Source organism: Hyperolius riggenbachi, chromosome 12 (genome assembly GCF_040937935.1).
Source record: "Hyperolius riggenbachi isolate aHypRig1 chromosome 12, aHypRig1.pri, whole genome shotgun sequence".
In the NCBI taxonomy this organism is placed as follows: Eukaryota; Metazoa; Chordata; class Amphibia; order Anura; family Hyperoliidae; genus Hyperolius; species Hyperolius riggenbachi.
The window spans coordinates 180,980,506-180,997,280 of record NC_090657.1 but is presented as its reverse complement, the minus strand read 5'-3'; the positions used below and the strand labels follow the sequence as shown (position 1 = coordinate 180,997,280).

At 46.7% G+C, this 16,775-nt stretch overlaps 1 long non-coding RNA gene across 1 annotated transcript in view; it reads left to right on the top strand.

Annotated features, from left to right (window-relative positions):
* LOC137542246 (uncharacterized) overlaps positions 1–16,550 on the top strand; it is a 321,115-nt gene extending 304,565 nt beyond the window's left edge. The window contains exon 5 of the long non-coding RNA XR_011025386.1: positions 16,218–16,550. This is a non-coding gene — a long non-coding RNA (uncharacterized lncRNA). The remainder of the gene's footprint in view (positions 1–16,217) is intronic.
* The last annotated feature ends 225 nt before the right edge of the window (positions 16,551–16,775 follow it).

Sequence of the window (16,775 nt, the reverse complement as noted above, 5' to 3'; positions counted from 1 at the left end):
CAGGACGGTGAAAGGAGCGCGATCGAGGACGTGCGCAGTCAGGCCACGCAGGCACAGTGGCCACCCTCTGGCCAGTTGCCAGAAACTAAACTGACTCCCTGTGGGGACCGGAGGATCGGTTTGTCCCGGTGCAGGCACAGGACGTCTACAGGGGGCCAGTAGAAGCCCCCATAATTAAAACTTTTTTTCTCTCTCATCAGTTAAGGTTCACTTTAAGCCTTCATCACATAATCCATACTTAAAAAAAAAAAAAGATTGCCGTAGAATTGAGTTCTGTTTTAATATTACAACTCCAAAGCAGAGCATGCTGGGAGCTGTAGTCCCTGACACCTTTCCCACGCCCCATCCTGTTATGCTTGTGTAAAGGTGAGTCCGGGGGCGGCAGGAAGCATGACTCTGCAGGCTGCCCTAGTCGATCGACAAGCAAAGAGCCCACCGAGACTTGTTTATCCAGCGCTGTAATAATAACGTGGCGTGCAGTGCTCCCCCGAGCCCCTCCGCTTCCTGCGCAGCGCCTGTAATGAAAACAGAGGATGTGGGATGGGAGGGGCTCTGCAGACAGCGCTCTGTTATTGAAGCTGCGGACAGCCGCTTATTAAATGTTTTCGCTCTTCGGGGAAGTCCTGGGATGCGTGCGTGGGAAATGTTGCTCTTGGACACGGGATGTTTGGATTCCCATAGTCTCACCAGCTCGGGTTCTTTAAATGCTCGCCGTCTCGCGGGCGCGCTGGGAATATCAGCAGCTCCGCCAAGACATAAATATACGCTGACTGTGTGTGCTGTGGGGAGAGGACTGCACGCCGCGTCGTGTTACTGCCTATAACTCTGCCTGAGAGAAAAACTGCAGGCGCTTTCCCCCATCATTACGGGAGATGTTAAAGGATACCTTATACCGCTGATACAAATTTAAAAACCTTCGGCAGAAATGTGTAGGAGGCAGGGATGGGCTTTCGAGTCCAGAAGGGCTCGAATTCGGAATTCAAATTAAGTATAATGACTTCAGCTGTGACCACAGGCAGCAGGGAGTTAACTAACCCAGAAGACTTTGTGATGTCTGCTTCCATTACGCCTCATACCCGTAATGAAAGCCGCATTCCAGGACTCACTAGCGCACTTCCTCGTTCCGGCTTGAAAAAGGAAGCGCCCTAGTGAGTCATGGAACGCAGCTTTCATTACACCTATGACACGTAATGGAACGCAGACGTCCCCGAAGACTTCTGGGTAAGTTAACTACCTGCTACCTGTGGTCACAGCTGAAGTAATTATACTTCACTAGTAAAAAGGGCCGCCCGTTAAACGGACGCTCGGCCACGGCCGCAAACACCCCCCCCTCCCACTACAACGCGTGCACAGACTCATCCCGATTGCCTGTCCCCCATCGCTGTCCAAAGTATATAGTATATGCATGCACACAAGGAGATGATGCTTGCTTGGCAGTTGGAAAAAGCTGTTATTTCCCACAATGCATTGAGGGTCACAGACCACAAACTGTCAGGTCTGGAAGCACAGACTCAGGAGGACGCAGAGGCAGGGGTTTTACTATATAGGATTGGAATTCCGAATTAGAGTCCTTCTGGACTTATGCTGGGTACACACGATGAGATTTCCCGTTCGATTCCCGGATCGATTCGATTAAATCAAACATGTTCGATTGGATTTCGATCGTTTTTTCCGTCGATTTTGCATACCTATCATGAAAAAATCGATCGAAATCCAATCGAACATGTTTGATTTAATCGAATCGATCCGGGAATCGAACGGGAAATCTCATCGTGTGTACCCAGCATTAAAAGCCCATCCCTGGTAGGAGCACTCCGAAGCTACTTCTGGGTCAGGAGGGTCGGTGAGCAGCGTGCAGGAGCTGCCCGGCAGTGCGGCACCGCGTGTCTTGATCGCACGCCCTTGGCCGGGAACGCTCTGCACATGTGCACTACAAAGTTGTGGCGTCGTGTGCAAAGCATTCATGATCAAGGATGCGTGACGCCGGGCAGCTCCTGTGCACTGCTCACCGACCCTCCTGACCCAGAAGCAGCTTCAGAGGGCTAATAAAACGTGAATGGAGAGGTGGGCATGAGGAGAGCCTCCTACACTTGCCAGCTCCATCATTTTTACATTTGTGCCAGCGATAAGGTATCCTTTAAAATGTAAGTGGCCTATTACTAAGGAAGTGCTGATCAGATTTAGGCCACAAACCCACTAGGATCGATTTTCTGAGCGCTTTGCGATTTTGCGAAGTTTTTTTCAATAAAAATCTGATCGGACATTTTGGAAAAATCTTTATATTCAATCTAACTAAATAATAAAACAAAATTATCTAATCGAACAAATGAAAAAATTGTACCATGTATGGGCACTATAAAAGTGGTCATACATCACCCGATATTGCTATACTTTTATTGAATCGGAAGGGAATCGGTGCTGCAACATGGCCACCTGATCGATCTTTTTGGCTGCAATCGATCAAAAGGATTGATCGGTAATACAAGCAAAATCTCAGTTGCAAGGGCTCGATCAGGTGCGCAGCGGTAACAGTGTTCAATATCGGGATGACTGACAGACCCCCAACTGGTGTCCCCCAAGTGTATAAGTGCCCCTCTCCCTCTTTTACGCTGGAAATCACAATGTGATTTTCACTGTATGTTAGCAACAAAAGACTAATGCTGGGAATACACAGTTCGTTTTTGCCTTCGTTTAAACCTTCGTTTCGATTGTGCCTTTTGTCCTTTTCGATCCCGAAATAATCGGTCATACGGTTAATATCACCACCCACGGTTTCGTTTTTTTTTTCGATTCTGATGGTTTCGTTTTTCCAATGATCGAAGGCTGCAAAGAAACGAAACGAAAATCCCTTTTTACAGGGACGGACTAGCATAAACGAATATATAATCGATCTGAACAGCCATCAAGCCTACCAATGGCTCGATTAGATGGATAAAGAGAGATAATATCAAACATGTTCGATCACTAGTCGTTCGTTTTTGGGGTCTATTAATCGAAACTATAATGAGATTATGACTATTTTCACATACGTTTTCAACACTCGATTCGTTTACCGAACGAATCGAAGGTTTAAACGAAGGCAAAAACGAACCGTGTATTCCCAGCATAACAGGCTGATTTACTAAAGCTAATGTACTCAAACATCATGGGTTATCATTAGCAAGAGCATGCTACGTGCGGTCCTGTCAACGTAACGTGTGCTCTTAGCTTACATACGATTCTTCCTACTGCTGCGTGATGTGTCTGTAGCATGCCCTCCATACTTTACTAGCACGGCCATTACTACCTTAATTCATTCAAGTAGGTAATGACATTACTTAATGAATGTAGTAGCGGCCGCGCTAGTGAAGTATTGCGGTCGCGCTACAGGCACATCGCGCAGCAGTAGGAAGAATAGCATGTAAGCTAAGAGCGCACGCTAAGCTGTTTAGGATCCAGTCTTATGCTACATACACACTTGAAAGATAAATGGAAGATATCAGACCAATTTTACCCCCTTTCATGTAGTATGAGAGCCATACTCTACACAGTCTATTCTATGAAGCTGAACTCCCCATCAGACAGAAATCTTTGCAAGATGCTGCACACAAATATGCTGTACACATGCAACAGACCAGTATCTGCAAAAGATCTGTTCCTGCAAAATGCATTCATAGTCTATGATATCTGCAGATCCTCATACACACCTTGTTTAATTGACATCTGCAGATCAGATCCACCAGGATGGATTTTCAGATCTGCAGATGATTGTCAGATATGCAGATGAATGTCAGTTAAACAAGGTGTGTATGATGATCTGCAGATCTCATAGACTATGAATGCATTTTGCAGGGATGGATCTTTTGCAGGAACAGATCTTTTGCAGATACTGATCTGTTGCATGTGTACAGCATCTTTGTGTGCAGCATCTTGCAAAGGTTTGTATCTGATGGGGAGTTCAGCTCCATAGAATAGACTGTGCAGAGTATGGCTCTCATACTACGTGGAAGGGGGTAAAATTGGTCTGATATCTTTCATTTATCTTTTAAATGTGTACACACCATTAGGAACCAGGGGCGTCGCTAGCCCTATTTTGGGGGGGGGCACGTGCCCCCAATCTGTCCTGGGGTGCCACGGATCTCCGCCCGGCCGCCCCCACTGTCAGCGGCACCCTCCAGCCGCCGCCGCGTCCTCAGAATCAGGCGGCGAGCTGGCGACCAATCGTGCGGGCGCTAGGACCCAGCGCCCGCACTGATATGCGGAAGTGACATCACTTCCGCATATCGAGCGGGTGCGTCCGACGCCCGCTGGTACTGGTCGGGTCGCCGCTGATCATAAGGTCTGACTCTGCTGCAAGGTAAGGGGGGGGAGCGGCGGCGGCGGCGGCTGGAGGGGGGGCCTCCCTGTCACTCACTCACTCCCTAGGGGGCCACCCTGTCACTAACTCACTCACTCACTGCCTAAAGGGCTCCCTGTCACTCACTCACTGCCTGAAGGGGCTCCCTGGCACTCACTCAGTACCTAAAGGGCCTCCCTGTCACTCACTCACTGCCTGAAGGGGCTCCCTGGCACTCACTCACTGCCTGAAGGGGCTCCCTGGCACTCACTCACTGCCTGAAGGGGCTCCCTGGCACTCACTCACTGCCTGAAGGGGCTCCCTGGCACTCACTCACTGCCTGAAGGGGCTCCCTGGCACTCACTCACTGCCTGAAGGGGCTCCCTGGCACTCACTCACTGCCTGAAGGGGCTCCCTGGCACTCACTCACTGCCTGAAAGGGCTCCCTGGCACTCACTCACTGCCTGTAGGGGCTCCCTGGCACTCACTCACTGCCTGAAGGGGCTCCCTGACACTCACTCACTGCCTGAAGGGGCTCCCTGACACTTACTCACTGCCTGAAGGGGCTCCCTGGCACTCACTCACTACCTAAAGGGGCTCCCTGTCACTCACTATCGGGGTCCCTGTCACTCACTACCTAGCTGGAGGCGCCTGTCACTCACTAGGAACATGGGGGTCCCTGTCACTCACTACCTAACTTGGGGGGCTACCATATTAAGGGGGCATTCTGCCTATTTATGTGAAATGCTGTCTATTTATGTGCCTCATGGCTGCTGAATTTGTCTTGTTGGGAGCCTCAAGATTGCTGAATTTGTCTTGTTGGGGGCCTCATGATTTGTTGGGGGCCTCATGATTGCTGAATTTGTCTTGTTGGGGGCCTCATTATTTGTTGGAGGCCTCATGATTGCTGAATTTGTCTTGTTGGGGGCCTCATGATTGCTGAATTTGTCTTGTTGGGGGTCACATGATTGCTAACTGCGAGACTTTGGGAAAAGCTGAATCCTTATCATATGAGACAATAGCATTAAACCTACCTTTTTAGCTTTTTAAAACAGAAAATAAAACTGGGAGGTTCTAAAAAATTGAATACATTTTTCAGGAGTAGGATGGATGAAATTGTTTATCTTCACAGTTTATTTTCAACTTGGATTTTCCATAATGTTCACGTATGAGTTAAAACGTTTGTACAGTATTTAGTTTAAATTGCTGTTGCCACTTTGCGATAGATAAGTGACTTTTGGGTTGCAGTTTGGGCACTCGGCCTCCAAAAGGTTCGCCACCACTGTCCTAATCTAATGTCCCACCATTGCTAGGTTCATGTAAATTTGTTTCCACCCGGCCGTTACCACACCTATATTCTGGTCCATGGCCCACCCATTTTTCGGTGCGGCGCGATAAGCACGCCGCACAACGTGATCCTCATATTTTTGGCACGCTAGCTGCAGTGTGCTGAATTCTGCTGCCTATAGTATGTACAGTATACGCTGTTCTCTAGTGCCTGCACTGTGTGCTGATCTACCTCCAGTGTGTACAGTGTAAGGTGTTACTCTGTGCCTTTACTGATTGTAAACCAGCTATATTGTATGCTGATCCCTGCTACTTTCAGTATGTACAGTATTAGCTGTAAAGCCTGGTACACACATACAATTTTGATTAGCCAATTTTAGCTCTGTTCATAAAATTCATTGTCTGTTGGCCCACTTACTGCACGGGGGTGGTAAAATTGGGGGTCAGTAATTGACCAATCAAAATTGTATGTGCGTATACATCTTTGATCTATGCCTATACTGATTGTAAATTATCCAAATAAAGGACAGGGGGCTCCATCCAATATTTCGATGGGCAGGCCCGTTATCTGTAGCTTACACCGCTGCTAAGTTCATGTAGACAAGACAAGACAAATAACATTTATATTGCGCTTTTCTCCTTGCGGACTCAAAGCGCCAGAGCAGAGCAGCAGCCACTAGGGCGCGCTCTATTGGCAGTAGCAGTGTAAGGGAGACTTGCCAAAGGTCTCCTACTGAATTAGTGCTGGCTTACTGAACAGGCAGAGCCGAGATTCGAACCCTGGTCTCCTGTGTCAGAGGCAGAGCCCTTAACCATTACACCATCAGCCAATGTACATTTGGCCCCACCCATGGCCACGCCCACTCACCTCATGGCCACGCCCATTTTTGCATATACCTCCCCGCCTGGTGCCCACAGGTGCCCCCGATCTCCAAGGACCCTAGAAACGCCCCTGTTAGGAACTCTGCCCTAAAACTGAAAATAAGAAAATGAAACCCCAGAAAAGTCCTATTTACTATAAGTAGTACACATACAATTCATTATCTCACAAGTGTATTTTCAGTTTGCATTAAATTGACAATCACTTTTAAAAATACAGTTTGCAGCTATTCTCTAGGAATCAGCCTTTTATTTTTTGCATTCTTTATTGCCCCTATGTCTGTTTGTTATTCTTAGCAACAGTGCAATATGTTTGCAGATTTTCTCATGTCTCAACACTAATATGTTAACCCCCACCCCCCCGGAACCCATAATATATGGATCATCTCTGTGGGTGTGTTTATATTTTGTGGGCGGCCCATATAACGTATGCCTCCAGCATAACTTTGGACAAAGCCCAGTTTCCTCAATGAAGGTATTATGCCGGGCATACACGGCACGGGTTTTTTTTTTAAATCAATCGAGCCGCTGATGGCTCGATTGATAATTTCCGACAGGTCCGATCACCGCGCGGATCGATTCCCCGCTCAATCCCCGCGGACGGACAATAGTGGGGAATCGAGCGGAAGATAAGAAACACCTGCGGGGACGAGCGGGAATCTATCCGGGCGGCCGCGGAGATGAGCGGGGACGAGCGGGAATCTATCCGGGCGGCCGCGGAGATGAGCGGCGACGCGTCGGGAGTTGATCCGCCACCTAATCGAGCCGCCGGATCGCTCCGTGTATGCCCAGCATTGGGTTTTAAAGGGGAACTGAAGTGAGAATGATATGGTGGATGCCATATTTATCTCCTTTAATGCTAGGTACACACCATACAGTTTTCTGTTATCTGCCAGCTAGATAATTTTCAACATGCTGGAAATTATCCAACCATCTATTTGTCTAGCAATTAGGCATTGTTCTACTCAGCAGGAGATAACCAGAAGACAATGCACCAGATATTTAGACAGCATGTACCCTCCAAACTAGATAATTAGGCAGCATGTAACCTCCAAACTAGATAATTTGGCATCATGTACCCTCCAAACTAGATAATTAGGCAGCATGTAACCTCCAAACTAGATAATGAGGATCCAACTGCAGAGTTGCACTGTGTGATGCTATCAATCTGGCAATGCTCTTGCCCTGTGCTTGATTGCTTTCGATCAATTTTTTGTAAAAATAGACTGATCTGACATTTTATTGAATTGATTTCCAGCAGATTAATCGAATCTGCAAGGAATCGAATGAGAAAATCTATGTGTATGGCCACCTTTATACTCTCAAGGTGCGTACACACATGCGACTATAGTCGTTTGTAACGATCGTTCCCCGATCTTTACCAACGACGATCGTTACAAAAAACGAACCACCGACTATTAAGGCAAACGACGAACGAGCCAAATCGCTACAAAAGAAAGTTCTGTCTCGGCGGATTTTAACCAACGACGATCGTTTGCAAAAGTAGTACATCGTTGGAAACGATCGTTCGTACTAGGCTTGACATGCGCATTTCACTATTTCTCCATGGAACTTCTCATTTTTATGCGCAGGCGCAATAGTTGCTTTCTGTGATGTAACGTTCGTTCTAACGATCAGATCGTTACACACATTTTAAAACTACCTTTACTTAGGTCGTTCTTTCATCAATTAAAAGTTCGTTCGTCGTTCTTAACGAACGATCGTTGTCGCATGTGTGTACGTAGCATCAGCCATACACCCCGAACAAGCATGCATATCAGGTGTTCTGATGGAAGTCTGACTGGATTAGCTGCATGCTTGTTTCAGGTGTGTGATTCAGACTCTACTGCACCCAAAAAGATCAGCAGGACTGCCTGGCAACTGGTAGTGTTTAACAGGAAATAAATATGGCAACCTCCATATACTTTTTTTTTAATTATTATTATACTGATGCAAGTCCAAGTTGCATAAAATTACATTCAATTTGTATCAGCTCAACGCCATAATTATCTTATTAACCATATTTTTGTGTTATTTATGTGTTATTATTATATTGTAACACTCTATAATGCTGGCTGTAAAGTAGCTGCGGTGTGTAATCCTACAGGAAGCTGAGTGCGGTATCTCTTATGTTTGAGGCACATTGAGATGCGAGGGCGGAAGAGACAGAGGGGATAACACTCAGAACCATAACAGACAGAAGATTCTCATGGCTTGGCTATGCCCCTTCACGGACCACGTAGCACAGTGCCCGTCCGCCCTTCACCCGCACCAGACATAAACACCGCCAATAGCGTCCCAGACATAAATATTTGACCAGGCCAGACGATCTGTTTACATATCTTCTCAGCAGAAAAGCTGCACCGTTACCTCCCATACTTTCCAAACACCACCTGGCCTTCCGCTGCTTGTCTGACCGTCTCGCCACTGTGCAAATCAACAGACAGACAGTGCTAGATTACACACTGTGTGGTGTACCTTGACCCGAGTGTTATGCAGCCTATAGCAGCCAGCATACTCACTGTCTTAGCAGGGCTGCAACCACTTGTCACATGATTTCTACCCCTAGTAAAAACTTTACCACAGATATATTCGTGATTTGAAGCTATGAACAGACAGTCCCAAAACAATTGTTCTGTATAGGTGTACCCTGACACTAGTTTTATTGTATTTATAAAACGTCAACATATTACGCAGGGCTGCACAATAGACAAATGGGTTAAGTAAGCGGTTTACTAACCTTTTCAATTTGCTGGGTTCCCGTTCTGTGACTTTACATCACTGTCTGTACCCATTTTTTGTATGCCCTGTACAATGTATGGGATTTTACTCTGCCATGTCTGCCCGCGTACATGCAAAAAGGGAAATCTGGGTAATGGAAATAGCTACTAGACTATTGCTAAAATGACCAATATTCTACTATTTGGCAGCATTAAATTTTACCAATATAACACTAAACCTAATCCAATTCTCACATGAGCCCTGCCTCTACCGATGCTTGACCCTAACTAACCCTCAACCGATTCCTAACCCTAACACATTCCCCCCCGCCCCATACATACACAGATGCCTAAACCTAACCAACCCCATCCTCTTATCAATGCCCAACTCTCACCAGCCTTGTATGCGCATGCCTAAGCCTAACCAACCCCCCACACCCATGCCTATCCCTAATGGACACCTCCCACCACCAGCGCTGCAAGTCTGCTGATATCCATGCCGCCTTCGCCACAAAAACCATAAGATATTGAGCACCGCAACAGTTTGGGCACCCTGCAGGCTATTTGAAGTCACACTTTGTATAGTGGCAAGCCTTGGTGCCCACCATTTTATTGGGGGATAAGGCGCCAAATGTCCCCTCATAGCTGCAATTAACATTCACGGCGCCTCCGTTGACCAAACTTCCCACCATCTATCTGCCCACATGATGCTACTGCTCCAGTCCTGAAGGTCTGGGGGCCCCACCAACATTTTGTTATGAGGCTGTACAGTCCCTTGCTACCTCACTGCTGCAGCTTCTACAAATATAGTCCACTGTGATAATCCATAAAAATGACTCCCTTTCCAGATTGAAATCAGAAAGATATCCATCAAGCGAGACTTGTATTTTTATCGATTTGTTAAATTCTTAGCATTTACTAACGCAAAACGGCTAATTGAAGAATGAAAAAATCAATGCATTTTGTGAAATGCTCTGAAAAAAATGTCAGCGCTATATAATAAATAGTACACACTTAACCACCTCATCCACCACTACAGTATATCTATGTCCTCTGTGACTTCATCTAAGTCACGAGGATGTAGATATATGTCTTGTAGCAGAAGCAGTGCTGTGCTTGATTGGGCTAATAAGATTGATTTTTACCATTAAAAATACTTTCTCAATTCATAATGAAAAATGCACACTGTAGCATTATTTCAGAATCAAATATCCTCAACATAAATTGTGACAGGAACACAATTTTAGTTTTGTGATAAATAGTAGAAATAGCTTAACAGAGTTTGTGTTTTTTATCTACAGTAGCGCTTTTTGTCTTTAAACTGGAATTGCAAAAAATGAGAAAATGTTTTTTTAATTTTTTTTTCCTATTTTTCCCACTACATTGCATAGATATTTTTTTTTTCGAGGGAAAAAATACTTTACAGTGAAAGCCTAGTTTGTCTTGAAAAAAACAATATATACTTCACTTAGGTGTCATAATTAGGGATAAAGTTATTGCGGATTAAATACGGACATAGCTGAAATGTCAAAACTGCTCTGGTCCATAATTGGGAAGCAAGGCCTGGATGTAGAATGGTTAAAAAGGAAAAATTGCAAGAGTAAAGGTGCATACACACATGCAATCTTGATTGGCCAACGACCGACCAATTTTACCACCTTCATGTAGTATGTCGGGCAACAGAGCTCTCCTACTATACGAATATGGTAAAATTTGAATCAGGAAAAAAGGGCGCAGGAGCCCTTATGGAAAAAACGGTGCCGCCATAGCACCTATTACAAAGCCCAATTTGCTGCAAAGAATTAAAATGTGGGCGCAAGGCGGTGCCCATTATCAGGCGCCAAAATGTAACTTTTGTGCTGCAAATCGTGGCTTTTATTATGGCTGCGATATGTTCCGCGCAATTTGCATATGTTCTGCTGCAATTTGCATTTCTACAAGCCTCCAGCATCTATTCTAAAGGGCCCCTCCGGGGACTGAAATTTAGCTTGTTTGCCGTTAATCAGCACCCATATCACACCCACACATTTATCTTCTGTACTGCGTATCGCGGGGGGGTTAAGCACCGCCAAAGGGGGGGGGCACAGGGTTAGGCACCACCAGGGGGGTGGTTAGGCACCACCGGGGAGGGGGGTCATAGGGTTAGGCACCACCAGGGGGGATTAGGGCCAGGTATAGGTAGTGGGAGGGTTCTGTGTGAGAGTGGGGTAAGATTTAGCCATAGTAAAATATCGGTAAACATTACCGATTTTTTACTAACGGAATCCAGCAGTAGAATATCGCTAATTCAAGTAGTGGCAATCACCTGAGGTCTTTTTCCGGGCTCCTTTTTTTTATGTATGTTTAAATTGGCCAATCAAAATTGGCTGTGTGTATCAGGCTTTATTCCTGTTCAGTCTCCAATCCGATATATAATGTTCTTTTCGTAGCCTGAATCACTGGCAGGCGTTCCAAGCACCGTCCAATGAGAGCGTTTGGAACTGTCCGCCGCTGCCCATTAGCGAGAAAACTTGTCTGACACCTTCCACTAGAGTTCCCTTCCCAAAACTCTGCAAACTCTCCAGTTAGCAGCTCCACTCCACTCGGTAAAATGAATCCATTTACTTTAAAAGCAAAATAAAACAGGCTACTCTTTCTATTACCGGCTGGAGTGTATTGTAATAAGGCGAGCTGATTGTCAATTCCGCTGCTCAGCGTATATCAAATAGAGTGCCTTTCCCTTAATGCCTGGGAGCGGGCGAAATCCGCGTCCCTGCGAGCTTCGCCTTGCCGCCGGAGGTGAGCGGCGCTGCCAGGCGCACGCCACTGATTTCCTCTGGGTACGCTGGAGAGCCTTGATTGACCCGGCTCAGCTGACAGCTGAGAAATCTCATTTCACTCACAAAGTGGATGGCAGCTCCACAATCTCCTGTTTTGTCACCCTGAGTTGTCACTCTACAGCTCTGAAAAATGTGCCTCGTCAGGGAGGCCTCCCGTGTCCGCACAGCGGGGACAAAGCTGCTGGGAACCATGCAGCCTCACAGGGAAGGGAGCAGTGGCGTAGCAATAGGAGGTGCAGAGGTCGTGACTGCACGGGGGCCCATGGACCAAAGGGGCCCACTAGGGGCCTTCCTTCATCCATTCCTTTAGATTTTCATTAACCCCTTGGCGGAATGATTCTTTCCGGCTTTTAGGGTCTAAAAGTGGTGCATTTTTTTTGCATGCTTTCAGACTTTAAAACGTGGAGAAAATCATGCTGCTAGGGAGATGTGCAGCAGCCCCAGCAATCACTCACCTCCGTGGGCTTCGGTGCTGCAGTTTTCCCCCCATCCTCCAGGTGGCGGTGCAACCCTAAAGTGAGCTTGCCGGCTGTCGTCATGACAACAGGGGGTAGCAGAGCCTCGGAGGAGCGGAAGAAGAATGGCTGCCAATGTCGGGATCCCCCGGGAGGTGAGTTGAAACGCCCGCTGCGCACATTGCTCTGCATAGAGCCTCCGGAGGCTACCCCATCTGAGCTGTGTTTTTTCGCCCCGACCCTTGCTCGGGGTTACCGCCAAAGAGGTTAACCTCCCTGGCGGTTAATTTTTTTTTTTCCTAATTGAAAAAATCCTTTTTTTTTAAAATTTTTTTGTTTGTTTCATGTAAAGCTACCAGAGTGGTAGCTACATGAAACACCACTAGAGGGCGCATGTGGCCCTCTAGTCCGATCGTCGCCGGCATCTATAGCAAACAGGGGAACGCGTATATAACGCGTTCCCATGTTTGGCTTCTCCTGTCGCCATGGCGACGATCGGGATGACGTCATGGACGTCAGCCGACGTCCTGACGTCAGGCACACCCGATCCAGCCCATAGCGCTGCCCGGAACTCATTGATCCGGGCAGCGCAGGGCTCTGGCGGGGGGGCCCTCTTCAGCCGCTGTGTGCGGCCGATCGCCGCAGAGCGTCGGCGATCAAGCTGTGCGCGCGGCTAGCAAAGTGCTGGCTGCGCGCACAGCAATTTACAGCACACAAATCGCCCCACCAGGGGCTGAGATCTCCCCCTGCGCAGCATAGCCCAGCTCGGGCTTACCGCCAGGGAGGTTAACAAATAGTTTCCCTCCTCTGATTGTACCTCTTATACTGAAGATGTCATTGGGAGGTTTTGAGGCTCCATAACAATAAAATACTTGGGGATCCCATGTAAAACACTCGCTGGGGCCTCTGGCTACGTCACTAATGGGGAAGGAGGGAGAAATATTGCAGATGGGCCCGTCGTTTCACTTTTTCCCACAGATGTCCAATCTACAGGAACCAGAATTAAAGGACAACTGAAAGGAAAACTGAAGTTAGAGTTAATTAAAGGCTGCCATATTTATTTCCTGTTAAACAATACCAGTTGCCTGACAGCCCTGATGATCTATTTGGTTGCAGTGGTGTCTGAATAACACCAGAAACAAGCATGCAGCTAATCTCATCAGATCTGGCAAAAATGTCAGAAACACCTGATCTGCTGCTTGCAGTGGCGTAGCTATGGAGCTTGGGGCCCCGGAGCGAGTTTTACATTGACGCCCCCCCCCCCCAAGCACTCTATACATAACCCTTGATGATCTTGGCAGGGTTTGTTGCGCTGTATCTAGTGTCAGAGGTGCCAGAAGAGGATGGGGAACAGCTTGTTAATGATTACTACCATTCAAAGCACAGGACCAGTAAACAGCTTATACTTTGGTTTAGGAGGGCCCCATGGGGCCCCTCTGGCCCAAGGGCCCCGATGCGGTCGCTACCTCTGCAACCCCTATTGCTACGCCCCTGGCTGCATGCTTGTTCAGGGTTATGGCTAAAAATATTAGAGGCAGAGGATCAGCAGAATAACCAGGCAACTGGTATTGCTTAAAAGGAAGTAAATATGGCAGCCTCCATATACCTCTCACTTCTGGAACACACTTTCAATTATGATTGGCCAGTCGCTGACCAATTTTACCACCTCCATGGAGTGTGAGAGTCAACAGATATTGAATACTATGAGCAGATTCTGTAGATAAACTCTCATACTACATGGAGGTTGTTATATTAGTCAGCGATTGGCCAATCATAATTGATACTGTGTGCCAGGCTTTAGAGAGGAGTTGCAATGAAATGCCGTCCAGGAGTTAATGAGATTTGGGAGAGAACGAAAAATTAATAGATAGCTTGATGAATGAAGTGAGCTGTCAGTGAGGCCTCCTTTCCACGGACTGTTGAGCTGTGTGCTCAGCAAGCAGTTACCAGGCAGCAGTGAGCAGTTATCATGCAGCAACAAGCAGTTACCAGGCAGCAGTGAGCAGTCATCATGCAGCAACAAGCAGTTACCAGGCAGCAGTGAGCAGTTGAGAGAGTTTGAGAGGCATTTCACTGCCTATCAACAGTTCGTGGAAAGGAGGCCTTAATCAGTCATTAGCTTCCAGATTAGATTAGCCCCCTACAAAGTCCCAGTTCATGCCCCAATAATTCCAGTAATTATAACGGGAAAAAAAAGAGGAACTCACTAGTCGAATTTAAGATAAAATCTCATAATATTCAACTATGGAGAACCAAAAAGCACCAGGACTTTGTGAAGTGACCAAAGAAGCCTAAAAGCCAGAAGTCAATGTAAATACACTTCTGTTTTATAATGATCGAATCTGGCAGAGATCAATTCTGCATCATGGTCACCCAATCGTCCTTTTGATTGATTTCCGGCTAAAATCGATCAAAACAATCTGGCACGCTGCAAAAGATCTGGCTAGAAAGCGACTGGTCAGGTACAAGGCGTTAGCAGGGTTAAATTTCCTGACGGCCAACTGACCAATGGCTAGTTCTAGACTTTTTGGTGCCTGAAGCAAACTTGTGAGAATGCGAACCTCCTCGATTTGGAACGATCGCAGAGCACCCATCAATTTGCACTGTGCCTTATAGCCATGGTGTGACCCCCCCCCCCCCTTCCACAAAAAACTCCCTCAGTATATAGGTAGGTAAGTAGCCAGGTATAAGTGCCCCCAGTTTAGGAAGCTAGGTATAGGTGCCCCAGTATAGGTAGCCAGATACAAGTGTCTCCACTATAGGTAGACATACTCACCATCCTCCAAGCTTTCTGTCCTCAGCGGCAGTCAGGGGTGTCTGTGGCTTTCCCGGCGACGGGTCCCTGTCTTCCCTCCTCCAGGTTGGTGGGTGGGCGGACGACGGCAAACAGGCGAATGGTGGGTGGCGGAGCCACTTCCGGGTTTGCCTGGCGCTGCCCCCAGCCATGACGCACTTCAGGTCACATACGGTCACAGGAGATAGGCACCTGAGGTGGCAATAAAGAAAGATACAGAGAAAAAGGCATTTTGGTGGACATGTGAAACTACACTGCACACTTACCAGAGTTTTGAGGAACACATTACACAGTGGTGGTGGGGTGGGTGGTGGTGGTGGTGGTGGTGGTGGTGGTGGTGGGGGGTGCGGCAGATGAAGGCAGATGCACAGACTTCATGTTGAAATCTATTAAAAATCTGCGTGCAAATATGCAGCAGCAATAGATCCCAGTCTGATGAGATCTGCTGCCCCATCTGCCAGTGTATGGCGCCTTAATGCTCGGACACCTTAAAGAGAAACTGTGACCGAGAATTGAACTTCATCCCAATCAGTAGCTGATACCCCCGCCCACAAGATACTCACAATGTGATACATGTCAGAATGTAAATCAGGGATTTAAAATATTTTACAATGGGCAAACACTAACTAAATCATTTATACATAATTATTGTAAAAATGAAGCACTTTTTTTATTACATTATTTTCACTGGAGTTCCTCTTTAAGTCACTACATTTTGGACGCAGAAGAGGTTAATATCTCTTCCAAAGCATATTCCTGCCAATGCAATCGCTTCTGTGCGCTTCTTCCCTCTCCCCAAAAAACACGGCGTCCTGATCGCCGACGGTGACAGACTGTTTTCATCCGTATTTAGTTGTGCCTGTCAGGAGAAGAGACTGATTGGCAGCACCAGAAAGTACTTAAACTTCAGGTGACAAAAAATCTTTCTACTTTTTTTTTCTTTTTCAGAGTTATGTTGGAAATGAAAAGAACTTTGGAGATGACAATCAGAAATTTTTACATAATTGAGTCACTTAGGAGGCAGCGTACAGCTTTCTGCCCGTGCTATTGTAGAGACATCTGCGATGATTACCCACAATCCTTGGCTGTGCCCCCCTCCTTTTTGACAAGTGGCTGAGCTTACCTGAACAAGAGGCAGAAATGTCTAATTCAGAAGAGCGAGTTTGAAGTTAAAGGCGAAGAAATGCCAACCACAGCGGTAGGAACTTGGAGGAGTTTGAGGTTGTTGATTTATTGCCCTACTTCACCATTTTTTTTTTAAATGCCACTATACAAATATATGCGGAGAAAAAAAGGAATTGAAATTTTTTTCGCATTTGAGAATGAAAAAAAGGAAAAAGTACATGTTGTGGTAGATGAAGTTGGTTAGCTCCTCTCTTCCCAGTGACCTTCTGCCTGCTTCCACTCCCTTCCCCTCAGTCAGGAGCAAACGCAGGATTTTTAAAGGGGGGGATTCCTGAAAGGTCCAGAAGCACTTATGTCCCAGAGTGCTTCCGAAGACAGGTG